Genomic DNA, 17,535 nt, shown 5'->3' with positions numbered 1-17,535 from the left:
TACCTAAAAAAGAAAAAAACAGCTGAGGCAAGATCTCACATTCCACGTCTTCCCCCAATCAGGGACCTACATTTCATTTTTGGGAAATTCTTACTATGTGCTAATTACAAATATTCATACGATTCCCCTAGACTTTGTCAGAACTGTCAAGATATAATTCTATGGGGTTTTGAATAGACAGAGCATATGTTATAGGACAATTATAGAATCTATTCCGTTTGGACTGTATTTTTAATAGTCATGATAACATGCTAGCATGTGAGTCGATCTTGCACAGTGAATGATGGAGCAGTGTCTGTCATCTACTTGGTCAGCTGTAGATGGCTCACCTGGGGAGATGTGAAAAGAGAGAGCTCCAGTGGCGCAATCGGTTAGCGCGCGGTACTTATACAGCAGTACTTGCACTGAGCCATGCCGAGGTTGTGAGTTCGAGCCTCACCTGTAGCAGCCGTGTTGATTTTCATAAACCATTTCACAAAGAGTAAAGTTTAAACTCAGAGTATGGACGGCCCTTGCTAGAGAGTCTTTACTTCTTATAGGATCTACGTGTCCTACTCCTCTGGGTGCCAAATATCACATATCCTCCGCGATGCTCAGTTTAAACATTCCATGATGTGCCATCTTGCATTTCATGCAAACACCACATCAGTGCATTTAAAAATACATTTGTAGAATAATAAATATGATGAAAACAGTGTTCTCACATGATAACCATAAACTGAAGAGCTGCAAAAAATGCTGTATCAGCTACTTACAATAAAAGGTGACTCGAAAAAACTAGCAAAAGAAGAGCATCATCATATTAAAGGTTCTATTCACCATCTTGAGTTGCACCATAGCAGCTTATGGTGCTTTTCTGCTCAGAGTGTGCCTCCAATCCCACATTCATTTTTAATTTCTTTGCAGTTTAAAAACCAACAATTACTGCTCGAAGTTCACTTTTCAAAACCATTCAACCTATTAAATGTATTTCTCTAACCTATGAATGTGGTCCATGTTCACTTTTCCTCATCTTCATCTCGATACTCCTTTCCCAGAAACCAGGTTCACTTCTTCATTCAACCCACCCATCCAAGGTCACCAAATCTTTGAAGCAAGTCTGCCTATTCTCCCTTTCTCTCTATGTACAAGATACCTTGTATCATTTGAATGGACAGCAGGAGAGAAGGATATTTATGGTGAGTGGGGGTGGGGTTTTGAGGAGTAACCTCATTTGCCTAAGAGCCGGGGTATCTGGGAAAAAAAGTATTTTATGGGGGAAGACTTTCACATCTCCTTGGTGAAATTTGTAGGGCCTTATAACATCCTTTCTGTGGATGCAGATTCAGTCGGAACAGAGGTCCTAGTCCTCGCTCTGCCTTTCAAAGGAACTGTAAATATGCATGGCTTATTTGGCTTTGCCCGGCAGGGTGAGAATGGCGTTTGTCAGGCGTTCGTCAGGCGATCGGAAGGGGTGAGGCAATAATGTATAATTCAATGATCTTCATGATATTTTCTTGATAATATGAAAGCAGGAAAGGGAAGCTTGGCAATAAGCAATCCTAAAGCAAGGTGTGACTCCAGGGAAGAATGACTTGAAAACAACATACAGAAAGACTCATGTAAAAAGGCCCTGATGAGGCTTGAACTCATGACCCCTGGTTTACAAGACCAGTGCTCTGCCACTGAGCTACAAGGCCAGTCTGCACGCAGGATGTAAATTGCAACATGTATTCTTACTGAGGTATGAATATATCTATGATTTTGAGACTCTGTATGGAAACGTAGTTGCATATGAATGTCCACGTGCGCCCACACATTGAAGACCATGCTTAAGGCACTTTTTTTGGAAGTATGAATTTTCATATGAGAAAATAAGAGTTTTCGCATTCAAGACCATACCGATAGCTCTAGTTAGTATGTCTGCAATCAGTGACATATAGAGAACCCACTTATTAGAAGTGATCTGTCTCTGTGGGGCAGACATATGTTAACAGTCATTCATTTGAGACGGCCTAAACTTTAGGAGTAAGAGCTGCTTTCTTATCAATCTATTTATCCAAACTGGTTAATAAGCCAGGAGTGAGTGAAAGGCAATCCTCTGGAAACTCCATGAAAGATCTAATTTCTATTACGCACAAAATACTTTACTTTATTTGACATATTTGTTAAAATGGAACAGTCAGATGATCCCATCTAGCGGATCCTGGCTCTGTCTTGAAAGAGAGTGTAATTATACTACAAGAAATGCTGGCCATCAAAAGAGACTCTGATGGCTTTCCGACGAAGGTGGGATTCGAACCCACGCGTGCAGAGCACAATGGATTAGCAGTCCATCGCCTTAACCACTCGGCCACCTCGTCTGCCCTACAGCCCTATCTGAAACCTTGCTTCACAAAAGGTACTGAAGTGTCAATATACTGTACCTAAAAAAGAAAAAAACAGCTGAGACAAGATCTCACATTCCACGTCTTCCCCCAATCAGGGACCTACATTTCATTTTTGGGAAATTCTTACTATGTGCTAATTACAAATATTCATAAGATTCCCCTAGACTTTGTCAGAACTGTCAAGATATAATTCTATGGGGTTTTGAATAGACAGAGCATATGTTATAGGACAATTATAGAATCTATTCCGTTTGGACTGTATTTTTAATAGTCATGATAACATGCTAGCATGTGAGTCGATCTTGCACAGTGAATGATGGAGCAGTGTCTGTCATCTACTTGGTCAGCTGTAGATGGCTCACCTGGGGAGATGTGAAAAGAGAGAGCTCCAGTGGCGCAATCGGTTAGCGCGCGGTACTTATACAGCAGTACTTGCACTGAGCCATGCCGAGGTTGTGAGTTCGAGCCTCACCTGGAGCAGCCGTGTTGTTTTTCATAAACCATTTCACAAAAAGTAAAGTTTAAACTCAGAGTATGGACGGCCCTTGCTAGAGAGTCTTTACTTCTTATAGGATCTACGTGTCCTACTCCTCTGGGTGCCAAATATCACATATCCTCCGCGATGCTCAGTTTAAACATTCCATGATGTGCCATCTTGCATTTCATGCAAACACCACATCAGTGCATTTAAAAATACATTTGTAGAATAATAAATATGATGAAAACTGTGTTCTCACATGATAACCATAAACTGAAGAGCTGCAAAAAATGCTGGATCAGCTACTTACAATAAAAGGTGACTCGAAAAAACTAGCAAAAGAAGAGCATCATCATATTAAAGGTTCTATTCACCATCTTGAGTTGCACCATAGCAGCTTATGGTGCTTTTCTGTTCAGAGTGTGCCTCCAATCCCACATTCATTTTTAATTTCTTTGCAGTTTAAAAACCAACAATTACTGCTCGAAGTTCACTTTTCAAAACCATTCAACCTATTAAATGTATTTCTCTAACCTATGAATGTGGTCCATGTTCACTTTTCCTCATCTTCATCTCGATACTCCTTTCCCAGAAACCAGGTTCACTTCTTCATTCAACCCACCCATCCAAGGTCACCAAATCTTTGAAGCACAAGTCTGCCTATTCTCCCTTTCTCTCTATGTACAAGATACCTTGTATCATTTGAATGGACAGCAGGAGAGAAGGATATTTATGGTGAGTGGGGGTGGGGTTTTGAGGAGTAACCTCATTTGCCTAAGAGCCGGGGTATCTGGGAAAAAAAGTATTTTATGGGGGAAGACTTTCACATCTCCTTGGTGAAATTTGTAGGGCCTTATAACATCCTTTCTGTGGATGCAGATTCAGTCGGAACAGAGGTCCTAGTCCTCGCTCTGCCTTTCAAAGGAACTGTAAATATGCATGGCTTATTTGGCTTTGCCCGGCAGGGCTTGCCCGCCAGTGTGAGAATGGCGTTTGTCAGGCGTTCGTCAGGCGATCGGAAGGGGTGAGGCAATAATTTATAATTCAATGATCTTCATGATATTTTCTTGATAATATGAAAGCAGGAAAGGAAAGCTTGGCAATAAGCAATCCTAAAGCAAGGTGTGACTCCAGGGAAGAATGACTTGAAAACAACATACAGAAAGACTCATGTAAAAAGGCCCTGATGAGGCTTGAACTCATGACCCCTGGTTTACAAGACCAGTGCTCTGCCACTGAGCTACAAGGCCAGTCTGCACGCAGGATGTAAATTGCAACATGTATTCTTACTGAGGTATGAATATATCTATGATTTTGAGACTCTGTATGGAAACGTAGTTGCATATGAATGTCCACGTGCGCGCACACATTGAAGACCATGCTTAAGGCACTTTTTTTGGAAGTATGAAAAACTACATTTTCATATGAGAAAATAAGAGTTTTCACATTCAAGACCATACCGATAGCTCTAGTTAGTATGTCTGCAATCAGTGACATATAGAGAACCCACTTATTAGAAGTGATCTGTCTCTGTGGGGCAGACATATGTTAACAGTCATTCATTTGAGACGGCCTAAACTTTAGGAGTAAGAGCTGCTTTCTTATCAATCTATTTATCCAAACTGGTTAATAAGCCAGGAGTGAGTGAAAGGCAATCCTCTGGAAACTCCATGAAAGATCTAATTTCTATTACGCACAAAATACTTCACTTTATTTGACATATTTGTTAAAATGGAACAGTCAGATGATCCCATCTAGCGGATCCTGGCTCTGTCTTGAAAGAGAGTGTAATTATACTACAAGAAATGCTGGCCATCAAAAGAGACTCTGATGGCTTTCCGACGAAGGTGGGATTCGAACCCACACGTGCAGAGCACAATGGATTAGCAGTCCATCGCCTTAACCACTCGGCCACCTCGTCTGCCCTACAGCCCCATCTGAAACCTTGCTTCACAAAAGGTACTGAAGTGTCAATATACTGTACCTAAAAAAGAAAAAAACAGCTGAGGCAAGATCTCACATTCCACGTCTTCCCCCAATCAGGGACCTACATTTCATTTTTGGGAAATTCTTACTATGTGCTAATTACAAATATTCATAAGATTCCCCTAGACTTTGTCAGAACTGTCAAGATATAATTCTATGGGGTTTTGAATAGACAGAGCATATGTTATAGGACAATTATAGAATCTATTCCGTTTGGACTGTATTTTTAATAGTCATGATAACATGCTAGCATGTGAGTCGATCTTGCACAGTGAATGATGGAGCAGTGTCTGTCATCTACTTGGTCAGCTGTAGATGGCTCACCTGGGGAGATGTGAAAAGAGAGAGCTCCAGTGGCGCAATCGGTTAGCGCGCGGTACTTATACAGCAGTACTTGCACTGAGCTATGCCGAGGTTGTGAGTTCGAGCCTCACCTGGAGCAGCCGTGTTGTTTTTCATAAACCATTTCACAAAAAGTAAAGTTTAAACTCAGAGTATGGACGGCCCTTGCTAGAGAGTCTTTACTTCTTATAGGATCTACGTGTCCTACTCCTCTGGGTGCCAATTATCACATATCCTCCGCGATGCTCAGTTTAAACATTCCATGATGTGCCATCTTGCATTTCATGCAAACACCACATCAGTGCATTTAAAAATACATTTGTAGAATAATAAATATGATGAAAACAGTGTTCTCACATGATAACCATAAACTGAAGAGCTGCAAAAAATGCTGTATCAGCTACTTACAATAAAAGGTGACTCGAAAAAACTAGCAAAAGAAGAGCATCATCATATTAAAGGTTCTATTCACCATCTTGAGTTGCACCATAGCAGCTTATGGTGCTTTTCTGCTCAGAGTGTGCCTCCAATCCCACATTCATTTTTAATTTCTTTGCAGTTTAAAAAACAACAATTACTGCTCGAAGTTCACTTTTCAAAACCATTCAACCTATTAAATGTATTTCTCTAACCTATGAATGTGGTCCATGTTCACTTTTCCTCATCTTCATCTCGATACTCCTTTCCCAGAAACCAGGTTCACTTCTTCATTCAACCCACCCATCCAAAGTCACCAAATCTTTGAAGCAAGTCTGCCTATTCTCCCTTTCTCTCTATGTACAAGATACCTTGTATCATTTGAATGGACAGCAGGAGAGAAGGATATTTATGGTGAGTGGGGGTGGGGTTTTGAGGAGTAACCTCATTTGCCTAAGAGCCGGGGTATCTGGGAAAAAAAGTATTTTATGGGGGAAGACTTTCACATCTCCTTGGTGAAATTTGTAGGGCCTTATAACATCCTTTCTGTGGATGCAGATTCAGTCGGAACAGAGGTCCTAGTCCTCGCTCTGCCTTTCAAAGGAACTGTAAATATGCATGGCTTATTTGGCTTTGCCCGGCAGGGCTTGCCCGCCAGGGTGAGAATGGCGTTTGTCAGGCGTTCGTCAGGCGATCGGAAGGGGTGAGGCAATAATTTATAATTCAATGATCTTCATGATATTTTCTTGATAATATGAAAGCAGGAAAGGAAAGCTTGGCAATAAGCAATCCTAAAGCAAGGTGTGACTCCAGGGAAGAATGACTTGAAAACAACATACAGAAAGACTCATGTAAAAAGGCCCTGATGAGGCTTGAACTCATGACCCCTGGTTTAGACCAGTGCTCTGCCACTGAGCTACAAGGCCAGTTTGCACGCAGGATGTAAATTGCAACATATATTCTTACTGAGGTATGAATATATCTATGATTTTGAGACTCTGTATGGAAACGTAGTTGCATATGAATGTCCACGTGCGCGCACACATTGAAGACCATGCTTAAGGCACTTTTTTTGGAAGTATGAAAAACTACATTTTCATATGAGAAAATAAGAGTTTTCGCATTCAAGACCATACCGATAGCTCTAGTTAGTATGTCTGCAATCAGTGACATATAGAGAACCCACTTATTAGAAGTGATCTGTCTCTGTGGGGCAGACATATGTTAACAGTCATTCATTTGAGACGGCCTAAACTTTAGGAGTAAGAGCTGCTTTCTTATCAATCTATTTATCCAAACTGGTTAATAAGCCAGGAGTGAGTGAAAGGCAATCCTCTGGAAACTCCATGAAAGATCTAATTTCTATTACGCACAAAATACTTCACTTTATTTGACATATTTGTTAAAATGGAACAGTCAGATGATCCCATCTAGCGGATCCTGGCTCTGTCTTGAAAGAGAGTGTAAGTGTAATTATACTACAAGAAATGCTGGCCATCAAAAGAGACTCTGATGGCTTTCCGACGAAGGTGGGATTCGAACCCACGCGTGCAGAGCACAATGGATTAGCAGTCCATCGCCTTAACCACTCGGCCACCTCGTCTGCCCTACAGCCCCATCTGAAACCTTGCTTCACAAAAGGTACTGAAGTGTCAATATACTGTACCTAAAAAAGAAAAAAACAGCTGAGGCAAGATCTCACATTCCACGTCTTCCCCCAATCAGGGACCTACATTTCATTTTTGGGAAATTCTTACTATGTGCTAATTGCAAATATTCATAAGATTCCCCTAGACTTTGTCAGAACTGTCAAGATATAATTCTATGGGGTTTTGAATTGACAGAGCATATGTTATAGGACAATTATAGAATCTATTCCGTTTGGACTGTATTTTTAATAGTCATGATAACATGCTAGCATGTGAGTCGATCTTGCACAGTGAATGATGGAGCAGTGTCTGTCATCTACTTGGTCAGCTGTAGATGGCTCACCTGGGGAGATGTGAAAATAGAGAGCTCCAGTGGCGCAATCGGTTAGCGCGCGGTACTTATACAGCAGTACTTGCACTGAGCCATGCCGAGGTTGTGAGTTCGAGCCTCACCTGGAGCAGCCGTGTTGTTTTTCATAAACCATTTCACAAAAAGTAAAGTTTAAACTCAGAGTATGGACGGCCCTTGCTAGAGAGTCTTTACTTCTTATAGGATCTACGTGTCCTACTCCTCTGGGTGCCAAATATCACATATCCTCCGCGATGCTCAGTTTAAACATTCCATGATGTGCCATCTTGCATTTCATGCAAACACCACATCAGTGCATTTAAAAATACATTTGTAGAATAATAAATATGATGAAAACAGTGTTCTCACATGATAACCATAAACTGAAGAGCTGCAAAAAATGCTGTATCAGCTACTTACAATAAAAGGTGACTCGAAAAAACTAGCAAAAGAAGAGCATCATCATATTAAAGGTTCTATTCACCATCTTGAGTTGCACCATAGCAGCTTATGGTGCTTTTCTGCTCAGAGTGTGCCTCCAATCCCACATTCATTTTTAATTTCTTTGCAGTTTAAAAAACAACAATTACTGCTCGAAGTTCACTTTTCAAAACCATTCAACCTATTAAATGTATTTCTCTAACCTATGAATGTGGTCCATGTTCACTTTTCCTCATCTTCATCTCGATACTCCTTTCCCAGAAACCAGGTTCACTTCTTCATTCAACCCACCCATCCAAGGTCACCAAATCTTTGAAGCAAGTCTGCCTATTCTCCCTTTCTCTCTATGTACAAGATACCTTGTATCATTTGAATGGACAGCAGGAGAGAAGGATATTTATGGTGAGTGGGGGTGGGGTTTTGAGGAGTAACCTCATTTGCCTAAGAGCCGGGGTATCTGGGAAAAAAAGTATTTTATGGGGGAAGACTTTCACATCTCCTTGGTGAAATTTGTAGGGCCTTATAACATCCTTTCTGTGGATGCAGATTCAGTCGGAACAGAGGTCCTAGTCCTCGCTCTGCCTTTCAAAGGAACTGTAAATATGCATGGCTTATTTGGCTTTGCCCGGCAGGGCTTGCCCGGCAGGGTGAGAATGGCGTTTGTCAGGCGTTCGTCAGGCGATCGGAAGGGGTGAGGCAATAATTTATAATTCAATGATCTTCATGATATTTTCTTGATAATATGAAAGCAGGAAAGGGAAGCTTGGCAATAAGCAATCCTAAAGCAAGGTGTGACTCCAGGGAAGAATGACTTGAAAACAACATACAGAAAGACTCATGTAAAAAGGCCCTGATGAGGCTTGAACTCATGACCCCTGGTTTACAAGACCAGTGCTCTGCCACTGAGCTACAAGGCCAGTCTGCACGCAGGATGTAAATTGCAACATGTATTCTTACTGAGGTATGAATATATCTATGATTTTGAGACTCTGTATGGAAACGTAGTTGCATATGAATGTCCACGTGCGCGCACACATTGAAGACCATGCTTAAGGCACTTTTTTTGGAAGTATGAAAAACTACATTTTCATATGAGAAAATAAGAGTTTTCGCATTCAAGACCATACCGATAGCTCTAGTTAGTATGTCTGCAATCAGTGACATATAGAGAACCCACTTATTAGAAGTGATCTGTCTCTGTGGGGCAGACATATGTTAACAGTCATTCATTTGAGACGGCCTAAACTTTAGGAGTAAGAGCTGCTTTCTTATCAATCTATTTATCCAAACTGGTTAATAAGCCAGGAGTGAGTGAAAGGCAATCCTCTGGAAACTCCATGAAAGATCTAATTTCTATTACGCACAAAATACTTCACTTTATTTGACATATTTGTTAAAATGGAACAGTCAGATGATCCCATCTAGCGGATCCTGGCTCTGTCTTGAAAGAGAGTGTAATTATACTACAAGAAATGCTGGCCATCAAAAGAGACTCTGATGGCTTTCCGACGAAGGTGGGATTCGAACCCAAGCGTGCAGAGCACAATGGATTAGCAGTCCATCGCCTTAACCACTCGGCCACCTCGTCTGCCCTACAGGCCCATCTGAAACCTTGCTTCACAAAAGGTACTGAAGTGTCAATATACTGTACCTAAAAAAGAAAAAAACAGCTGAGGCAAGATCTCACATTCCACGTCTTCCCCCAATCAGGGACCTACATTTCATTTTTGGGAAATTCTTACTATGTGCTAATTACAAATATTCATAAGATTCCCCTAGACTTTGTCAGAACTGTCAAGATATAATTCTATGGGGTTTTGAATAGACAGAGCATATGTTATAGGACAATTATAGAATCTATTCCGTTTGGACTGTATTTTTAATAGTCATGATAACATGCTAGCATGTGAGTCGATCTTGCACAGTGAATGATGGAGCAGTGTCTGTCATCTACTTGGTCAGCTGTAGATGGCTCACCTGGGGAGATGTGAAAAGAGAGAGCTCCAGTGGCGCAATCGGTTAGCGCGCGGTACTTATACAGCAGTACTTGCACTGAGCCATGCCGAGGTTGTGAGTTCGAGCCTCACCTGGAGCAGCCGTGTTGTTTTTCATAAACCATTTCACAAAAAGTAAAGTTTAAACTCAGAGTATGGACGGCCCTTGCTAGAGAGTCTTTACTTCTTATAGGATCTACGTGTCCTACTCCTCTGGGTGCCAAATATCACATATCCTCCGCGATGCTCAGTTTAAACATTCCATGATGTGCCATCTTGCATTTCATGCAAACACCACATCAGTGCATTTAAAAATACATTTGTAGAATAATAAATATGATGAAAACAGTGTTCTCACATGATAACCATAAACTGAAGAGCTGCAAAAAATGCTGTATCAGCTACTTACAATAAAAGGTGACTCGAAAAAACTAGCAAAAGAAGAGCATCATCATATTAAAGGTTCTATTCACCATCTTGAGTTGCACCATAGCAGCTTATGGTGCTTTTCTGCTCAGAGTGTGCCTCCAATCCCACATTCATTTTTAATTTCTTTGCAGTTTAAAAAACAACAATTACTGCTCGAAGTTCACTTTTCAAAACCATTCAACCTATTAAATGTATTTCTCTAACCTATGAATGTGGTCCATGTTCACTTTTCCTCATCTTCATCTCGATACTCCTTTCCCAGAAACCAGGTTCACTTCTTCATTCAACCCACCCATCCAAAGTCACCAAATCTTTGAAGCAAGTCTGCCTATTCTCCCTTTCTCTCTATGTACAAGATACCTTGTATCATTTGAATGGACAGCAGGAGAGAAGGATATTTATGGTGAGTGGGGGTGGGGTTTTGAGGAGTAACCTCATTTGCCTAAGAGCCGGGGTATCTGGGAAAAAAAGTATTTTATGGGGGAAGACTTTCACATCTCCTTGGTGAAATTTGTAGGGCCTTATAACATCCTTTCTGTGGATGCAGATTCAGTCGGAACAGAGGTCCTAGTCCTCGCTCTGCCTTTCAAAGGAACTGTAAATATGCATGGCTTATTTGGCTTTGCCCGGCAGGGCTTGCCCGCCAGGGTGAGAATGGCGTTTGTCAGGCGTTCGTCAGGCGATCGGAAGGGGTGAGGCAATAATTTATAATTCAATGATCTTCATGATATTTTCTTGATAATATGAAAGCAGGAAAGGGAAGCTTGGCAATAAGCAATCCTAAAGCAAGGTGTGACTCCAGGGAAGAATGACTTGAAAACAACATACAGAAAGACTCATGTAAAAAGGCCCTGATGAGGCTTGAACTCATGACCCCTGGTTTACAAGACCAGTGCTCTGCCACTGAGCTACAAGGCCAGTCTGTACGCAGGATGTAAATTGCAACATGTATTCTTACTGAGGTATGAATATATCTATGATTTTGAGACTCTGTATGGAAACGTAGTTGCATATGAATGTCCACGTGCGCGCACACATTGAAGACCATGCTTAAGGCACTTTTTTTGGAAGTATGAAAAACTACATTTTCATATGAGAAAATAAGAGTTTTCGCATTCAAGACCATACCGATAGCTCTAGTTAGTATGTCTGCAATCAGTGACATATAGAGAACCCACTTATTAGAAGTGATCTGTCTCTGTGGGGCAGACATATGTTAACAGTCATTCATTTGAGACGGCCTAAACTTTAGGAGTAAGAGCTGCTTTCTTATCAATCTATTTATCCAAACTGGTTAATAAGCCAGGAGTGAGTGAAAGGCAATCCTCTGGAAACTCCATGAAAGATCTAATTTCTATTACGCACAAAATACTTCACTTTATTTGACATATTTGTTAAAATGGAACAGTCAGATGATCCCATCTAGCGGATCCTGGCTCTGTCTTGAAAGAGAGTGTAATTATACTACAAGAAATGCTGGCCATCAAAAGAGACTCTGATGGCTTTCCGACGAAGGTGGGATTCGAACCCACGCGTGCAGAGCACAATGGATTAGCAGTCCATCGCCTTAACCACTCGGCCACCTCGTCTGCCCTACAGCCCCATCTGAAACCTTGCTTCACAAAAGGTACTGAAGTGTCAATATACTGTACCTAAAAAAGAAAAAAACAGCTGAGGCAAGATCTCACATTCCACGTCTTCCCCCAATCAGGGACCTACATTTCATTTTTGGGAAATTCTTACTATGTGCTAATTGCAAATATTCATAAGATTCCCCTAGACTTTGTCAGAACTGTCAAGATATAATTCTATGGGGTTTTGAATTGACAGAGCATATGTTATAGGACAATTATAGAATCTATTCCGTTTGGACTGTATTTTTAATAGTCATGATAACATGCTAGCATGTGAGTCGATCTTGCACAGTGAATGATGGAGCAGTGTCTGTCATCTACTTGGTCAGCTGTAGATGGCTCACCTGGGGAGATGTGAAAATAGAGAGCTCCAGAGGCGCAATCGGTTAGTGCGCGGTACTTATACAGCAGTACTTGCACTGAGCCATGCCGAGGTTGTGAGTTCGAGCCTCACCTGGAGCAGCCGTGTTGTTTTTCATAAACCATTTCACAAAAAGTAAAGTTTAAACTCAGAGTATGGACGGCCCTTGCTAGAGAGTCTTTACTTCTTATAGGATCTACGTGTCCTACTCCTCTGGGTGCCAAATATCACATATCCTCCGCGATGCTCAGTTTAAACATTCCATGATGTGCCATCTTGCATTTCATGCAAACACCACATCAGTGCATTTAAAAATACATTTGTAGAATAATAAATATGATGAAAACAGTGTTCTCACATGATAACCATAAACTGAAGAGCTGCAAAAAATGCTGTATCAGCTACTTACAATAAAAGGTGACTCGAAAAAACTAGCAAAAGAAGAGCATCATCATATTAAAGGTTCTATTCACCATCTTGAGTTGCACCATAGCAGCTTATGGTGCTTTTCTGCTCAGAGTGTGCCTCCAATCCCACATTCATTTTTAATTTCTTTGCAGTTTAAAAAACAACAATTACTGCTCGAAGTTCACTTTTCAAAACCATTCAACCTATTAAATGTATTTCTCTAACCTATGAATGTGGTCCATGTTCACTTTTCCTCATCTTCATCTCGATACTCCTTTCCCAGAAACCAGGTTCACTTCTTCATTCAACCCACCCATCCAAGGTCACCAAATCTTTGAAGCAAGTCTGCCTATTCTCCCTTTCTCTCTATGTACAAGATACCTTGTATCATTTGAATGGACAGCAGGAGAGAAGGATATTTATGGTGAGTGGGGGTGGGGTTTTGAGGAGTAACCTCATTTGCCTAAGAGCCGGGGTATCTGGGAAAAAAAGTATTTTATGGGGGAAGACTTTCACATCTCCTTGGTGAAATTTGTAGGGCCTTATAACATCCTTTCTGTGGATGCAGATTCAGTCGGAACAGAGGTCCTAGTCCTCGCTCTGCCTTTCAAAGGAACTGTAAATATGCATGGCTTATTTGGCTTTGCCCGGCAGGGCTTGCCCGGCAGGGTGAGAATGGCGTTTGTCAGGCGTTCGTCAGGCGATCGGAAGGGGTGAGGCAATAATTTATAATTCAATGATCTTCATGATATTTTCTTGATAATATGAAAGCAGGAAAGGGAAGCTTGGCAATAAGCAATCCTAAAGCAAGGTGTGACTCCAGGGAAGAATGACTTGAAAACAACATACAGAAAGACTCATGTAAAAAGGCCCTGATGAGGCTTGAACTCATGACCCCTGGTTTACAAGACCAGTGCTCTGCCACTGAGCTACAAGGCCAGTCTGCACGCAGGATGTAAATTGCAACATATATTCTTACTGAGGTATGAATATATCTATGATTTTGAGACTCTGTATGGAAACGTAGTTGCATATGAATGTCCACGTGCGCGCACACATTGAAGACCATGCTTAAGGCACTTTTTTTGGAAGTATGAAAAACTACATTTTCATATGAGAAAATAAGAGTTTTCGCATTCAAGACCATACCGATAGCTCTAGTTAGTATGTCTGCAATCAGTGACATATAGAGAACCCACTTATTAGAAGTGATCTGTCTCTGTGGGGCAGACATATGTTAACAGTCATTCATTTGAGACGGCCTAAACTTTAGGAGTAAGAGCTGCTTTCTTATCAATCTATTTATCCAAACTGGTTAATAAGCCAGGAGTGAGTGAAAGGCAATCCTCTGGAAACTCCATGAAAGATCTAATTTCTATTACGCACAAAATACTTCACTTTATTTGACATATTTGTTAAAATGGAACAGTCAGATGATCCCATCTAGCGGATCCTGGCTCTGTCTTGAAAGAGAGTGTAAGTGTAATTATACTACAAGAAATGCTGGCCATCAAAAGAGACTCTGATGGCTTTCCGACGAAGGTGGGATTCGAACCCACGCGTGCAGAGCACAACTGATTAGCAGTCCATCGCCTTAACCACTCGGCCACCTCGTCTGCCCTACAGCCCCATCTGAAACCTTGCTTCACAAAAGGTTCTGAAGTGTCAATATACTGTACCTAAAAAAGAAAAAAACAGCTGAGGCAAGATCTCACATTCCACGTCTTCCCCCAATCAGGGACCTACATTTCATTTTTGGGAAATGCTTACTATGTGCTAATTGCAAATATTCATAAGATTCCCCTAGACTTTGTCAGAACTGTCAAGATATAATTCTATGGGGTTTTGAATTGACAGAGCATATGTTATAGGACAATTATAGAATCTATTCCGTTTGGACTGTATTTTTAATAGTCATGATAACATGCTAGCATGTGAGTCGATCTTGCACAGTGAATGATGGAGCAGTGTCTGTCATCTACTTGGTCAGCTGTAGATGGCTCACCTGGGGAGATGTGAAAATAGGGAGCTCCAGTGGCGCAATCGGTTAGCGCGCGGTACTTATACAGCAGTACTTGCACTGAGCCATGCCGAGGTTGTGAGTTCGAGCCTCACCTGGAGCAGCCGTGTTGTTTTTCATAAACCATTTCACAAAAAGTAAAGTTTAAACTCAGAGTATGGACGGCCCTTGCTAGAGAGTCTTTACTTCTTATAGGATCTACGTGTCCTACTCCTCTGGGTGCCAAATATCACATATCCTCCGCGATGCTCAGTTTAAACATTCCATGATGTGCCATCTTGCATTTCATGCAAACACCACATCAGTGCATTTAAAAATACATTTGTAGAATAATAAATATGATGAAAACAGTGTTCTCACATGATAACCATAAACTGAAGAGCTGCAAAAAATGCTGTATCAGCTACTTACAATAAAAGGTGACTCGAAAAAACTAGCAAAAGAAGAGCATCATCATATTAAAGGTTCTATTCACCATCTTGAGTTGCACCATAGCAGCTTATGGTGCTTTTCTGCTCAGAGTGTGCCTCCAATCCCACATTCATTTTTAATTTCTTTGCAGTTTAAAAAACAACAATTACTGCTCGAAGTTCACTTTTCAAAACCATTCAACCTATTAAATGTATTTCTCTAACCTATGAATGTGGTCCATGTTCACTTTTCCTCATCTTCATCTCGATACTCCTTTCCCAGAAATCAGGTTCACTTCTTCATTCAACCCACCCATCCAAGGTCACCAAATCTTTGAAGCAAGTCTGCCTATTCTCCCTTTCTCTCTATGTACAAGATACCTTGTATCATTTGAATGGACAGCAGGAGAGAAGGATATTTATGGTGAGTGGGGGTGGGGTTTTGAGGAGTAACCTCATTTGCCTAAGAGCCGGGGTATCTGGGAAAAAAAGTATTTTATGGGGGAAGACTTTCACATCTCCTTGGTGAAATTTGTAGGGCCTTATAACATCCTTTCTGTGGATGCAGATTCAGTCGGAACAGAGGTCCTAGTCCTCGCTCTGCCTTTCAAAGGAACTGTAAATATGCATGGCTTATTTGGCTTTGCCCGGCAGGGCTTGCCCGGCAGGGTGAGAATGGCGTTTGTCAGGCGTTTGTCAGGCGATCGGAAGGGGTGAGGCAATCATTTATAATTCAATGATCTTCATGATATTTTCTTGATAATATGAAAGCAGGAAAGGGAAGCTTGGCAATAAGCAATCCTAAAGCAAGGTGTGACTCCAGGGAAGAATGACTTGAAAACAACATACAGAAAGACTCATGTAAAAAGGCCCTGATGAGGCTTGAACTCATGACCCCTGGTTTACAAGACCAGTGCTCTGCCACTGAGGTACAAGGCCAGTCTGCACGCAGGATGTAAATTGCAACATGTATTCTTACTGAGGTATGAATATATCTATGATTTTGAGACTCTGTATGGAAACGTAGTTGCATATGAATGTCCACGTGCGCGCACACATTGAAGACCATGCTTAAGGCACTTTTTTTGGAAGTATGAAAAACTACATTTTCATATGAGAAAATAAGAGTTTTCGCATTCAAGACCATACCGATAGCTCTAGTTAGTATGTCTGCAATCAGTGACATATAGAGAACCCACTTATTAGAAGTGATCTGTCTCTGTGGGGCAGACATATGTTAACAGTCATTCATTTGAGACGGCCTAAACTTTAGGAGTAAGAGCTGCTTTCTTATCAATCTATTTATCCAAACTGGTTAATAAGCCAGGAGTGAGTGAAAGGCAATCCTCTGGAAACTCCATGAAAGATCTAATTTCTATTACGCACAAAATACTTCACTTTATTTGACATATTTGTTAAAATGGAACAGTCAGATGATCCCATCTAGCGGATCCTGGCTCTGTCTTGAAAGAGAGTGTAATTATACTACAAGAAATGCTGGCCATCAAAAGAGACTCTGATGGCTTTCCGACGAAGGTGGGATTCGAACCCACGCGTGCAGAGCACAATGGATTAGCAGTCCATCGCCTTAACCACTCGGCCACCTCGTCTGCCCTACAGCCCCATCTGAAACCTTGCTTCACAAAAGGTACTGAAGTGTCAATATACTGTACCTAAAAAAGAAAAAAACAGCTGAGGCAAGATCTCACATTCCACGTCTTCCCCCAATCAGGGACCTACATTTCATTTTTGGGAAATTCTTACTATGTGCTAATTACAAATATTCATAAGATTCCCCTAGACTTTGTCAGAACTGTCAAGATATAATTCTATGGGGTTTGAATAGACAGAGCATATGTTATAGGACAATTATAGAATCTATTACGTTTGGACTGTATTTTTAATAGTCATGATAACATGCTAGCATGTGAGTCGATCTTGCACAGTGAATGATGGAGCAGTGTCTGTCATCTACTTGGTCAGCTGTAGATGGCTCACCTGGGGAGATGTGAAAAGAGAGAACTCCAGTGGCGCAATCGGTTAGCGCGCGGTACTTATACAGCAGTACTTGCACTGAGCCATGCCGAGGTTGTGAGTTCGAGCCTCACCTGTAGCAGCCGTGTTGATTTTCATAAACCATTTCACAAAAAGTAAAGTTTAAACTCAGAGTATGGACGGCCCTTGCTAGAGAGTCTTTACTTCTTATAGGATCTACGTGTCCTACTCCTCTGGGTGCCAAATATCACAT

At 41.2% G+C, this 17,535-nt stretch overlaps 15 non-coding genes across 15 annotated transcripts; 5 read left to right on the top strand and 10 right to left on the bottom strand.

Moving 5' to 3' along the window:
• Positions 1-1,607: 1,607 nt before the first annotated feature.
• Positions 1,608-1,679, bottom strand: TRNAT-UGU (transfer RNA threonine (anticodon UGU)). Its single transcript has one exon. It is a non-coding gene; the product is annotated as a tRNA-Thr (tRNA).
• A 581-nt stretch (positions 1,680-2,260) lies between these two features.
• Positions 2,261-2,342, bottom strand: TRNAS-GCU (transfer RNA serine (anticodon GCU)). Its single transcript has one exon. It is a non-coding gene; the product is annotated as a tRNA-Ser (tRNA).
• Positions 2,343-2,754: 412 nt separating this feature from the next.
• Positions 2,755-2,849, top strand: TRNAI-UAU (transfer RNA isoleucine (anticodon UAU)). The gene is made up of 2 exons: positions 2,755-2,792; positions 2,814-2,849. It is a non-coding gene; the product is annotated as a tRNA-Ile (tRNA).
• Positions 2,850-4,025: 1,176 nt separating this feature from the next.
• On the bottom strand, positions 4,026-4,097 carry TRNAT-UGU (transfer RNA threonine (anticodon UGU)). Its single transcript has one exon. It is a non-coding gene; the product is annotated as a tRNA-Thr (tRNA).
• Positions 4,098-4,686: 589 nt separating this feature from the next.
• TRNAS-GCU (transfer RNA serine (anticodon GCU)) lies at positions 4,687-4,768 on the bottom strand. The gene has a single exon. It is a non-coding gene; the product is annotated as a tRNA-Ser (tRNA).
• Positions 4,769-5,180: 412 nt separating this feature from the next.
• Positions 5,181-5,275, top strand: TRNAI-UAU (transfer RNA isoleucine (anticodon UAU)). The gene is made up of 2 exons: positions 5,181-5,218; positions 5,240-5,275. It is a non-coding gene; the product is annotated as a tRNA-Ile (tRNA).
• A 1,838-nt stretch (positions 5,276-7,113) lies between these two features.
• Positions 7,114-7,195, bottom strand: TRNAS-GCU (transfer RNA serine (anticodon GCU)). Its single transcript has one exon. It is a non-coding gene; the product is annotated as a tRNA-Ser (tRNA).
• A 412-nt stretch (positions 7,196-7,607) lies between these two features.
• Positions 7,608-7,702, top strand: TRNAI-UAU (transfer RNA isoleucine (anticodon UAU)). Its single transcript has 2 exons — positions 7,608-7,645; positions 7,667-7,702. It is a non-coding gene; the product is annotated as a tRNA-Ile (tRNA).
• A 1,174-nt stretch (positions 7,703-8,876) lies between these two features.
• TRNAT-UGU (transfer RNA threonine (anticodon UGU)) lies at positions 8,877-8,948 on the bottom strand. The gene has a single exon. It is a non-coding gene; the product is annotated as a tRNA-Thr (tRNA).
• A 1,083-nt stretch (positions 8,949-10,031) lies between these two features.
• Positions 10,032-10,126, top strand: TRNAI-UAU (transfer RNA isoleucine (anticodon UAU)). Its single transcript has 2 exons — positions 10,032-10,069; positions 10,091-10,126. It is a non-coding gene; the product is annotated as a tRNA-Ile (tRNA).
• A 1,174-nt stretch (positions 10,127-11,300) lies between these two features.
• Positions 11,301-11,372, bottom strand: TRNAT-UGU (transfer RNA threonine (anticodon UGU)). Its single transcript has one exon. It is a non-coding gene; the product is annotated as a tRNA-Thr (tRNA).
• A 589-nt stretch (positions 11,373-11,961) lies between these two features.
• Positions 11,962-12,043, bottom strand: TRNAS-GCU (transfer RNA serine (anticodon GCU)). The gene has a single exon. It is a non-coding gene; the product is annotated as a tRNA-Ser (tRNA).
• Positions 12,044-13,724: 1,681 nt separating this feature from the next.
• Positions 13,725-13,796, bottom strand: TRNAT-UGU (transfer RNA threonine (anticodon UGU)). Its single transcript has one exon. It is a non-coding gene; the product is annotated as a tRNA-Thr (tRNA).
• A 1,089-nt stretch (positions 13,797-14,885) lies between these two features.
• TRNAI-UAU (transfer RNA isoleucine (anticodon UAU)) lies at positions 14,886-14,980 on the top strand. Its single transcript has 2 exons — positions 14,886-14,923; positions 14,945-14,980. It is a non-coding gene; the product is annotated as a tRNA-Ile (tRNA).
• A 1,835-nt stretch (positions 14,981-16,815) lies between these two features.
• Positions 16,816-16,897, bottom strand: TRNAS-GCU (transfer RNA serine (anticodon GCU)). Its single transcript has one exon. It is a non-coding gene; the product is annotated as a tRNA-Ser (tRNA).
• Between the last annotated feature and the right edge of the window lie 638 nt (positions 16,898-17,535).

The sequence above is a fragment of the Triturus cristatus genome, chromosome 12, assembly GCF_964204655.1.
Source record: "Triturus cristatus chromosome 12, aTriCri1.1, whole genome shotgun sequence".
Lineage (NCBI taxonomy): Eukaryota > Metazoa > Chordata > Amphibia > Caudata > Salamandridae > Triturus > Triturus cristatus.
Note: the sequence above shows the minus strand (reverse complement) of the source record. Positions and strands in the feature narration are given on the sequence as shown.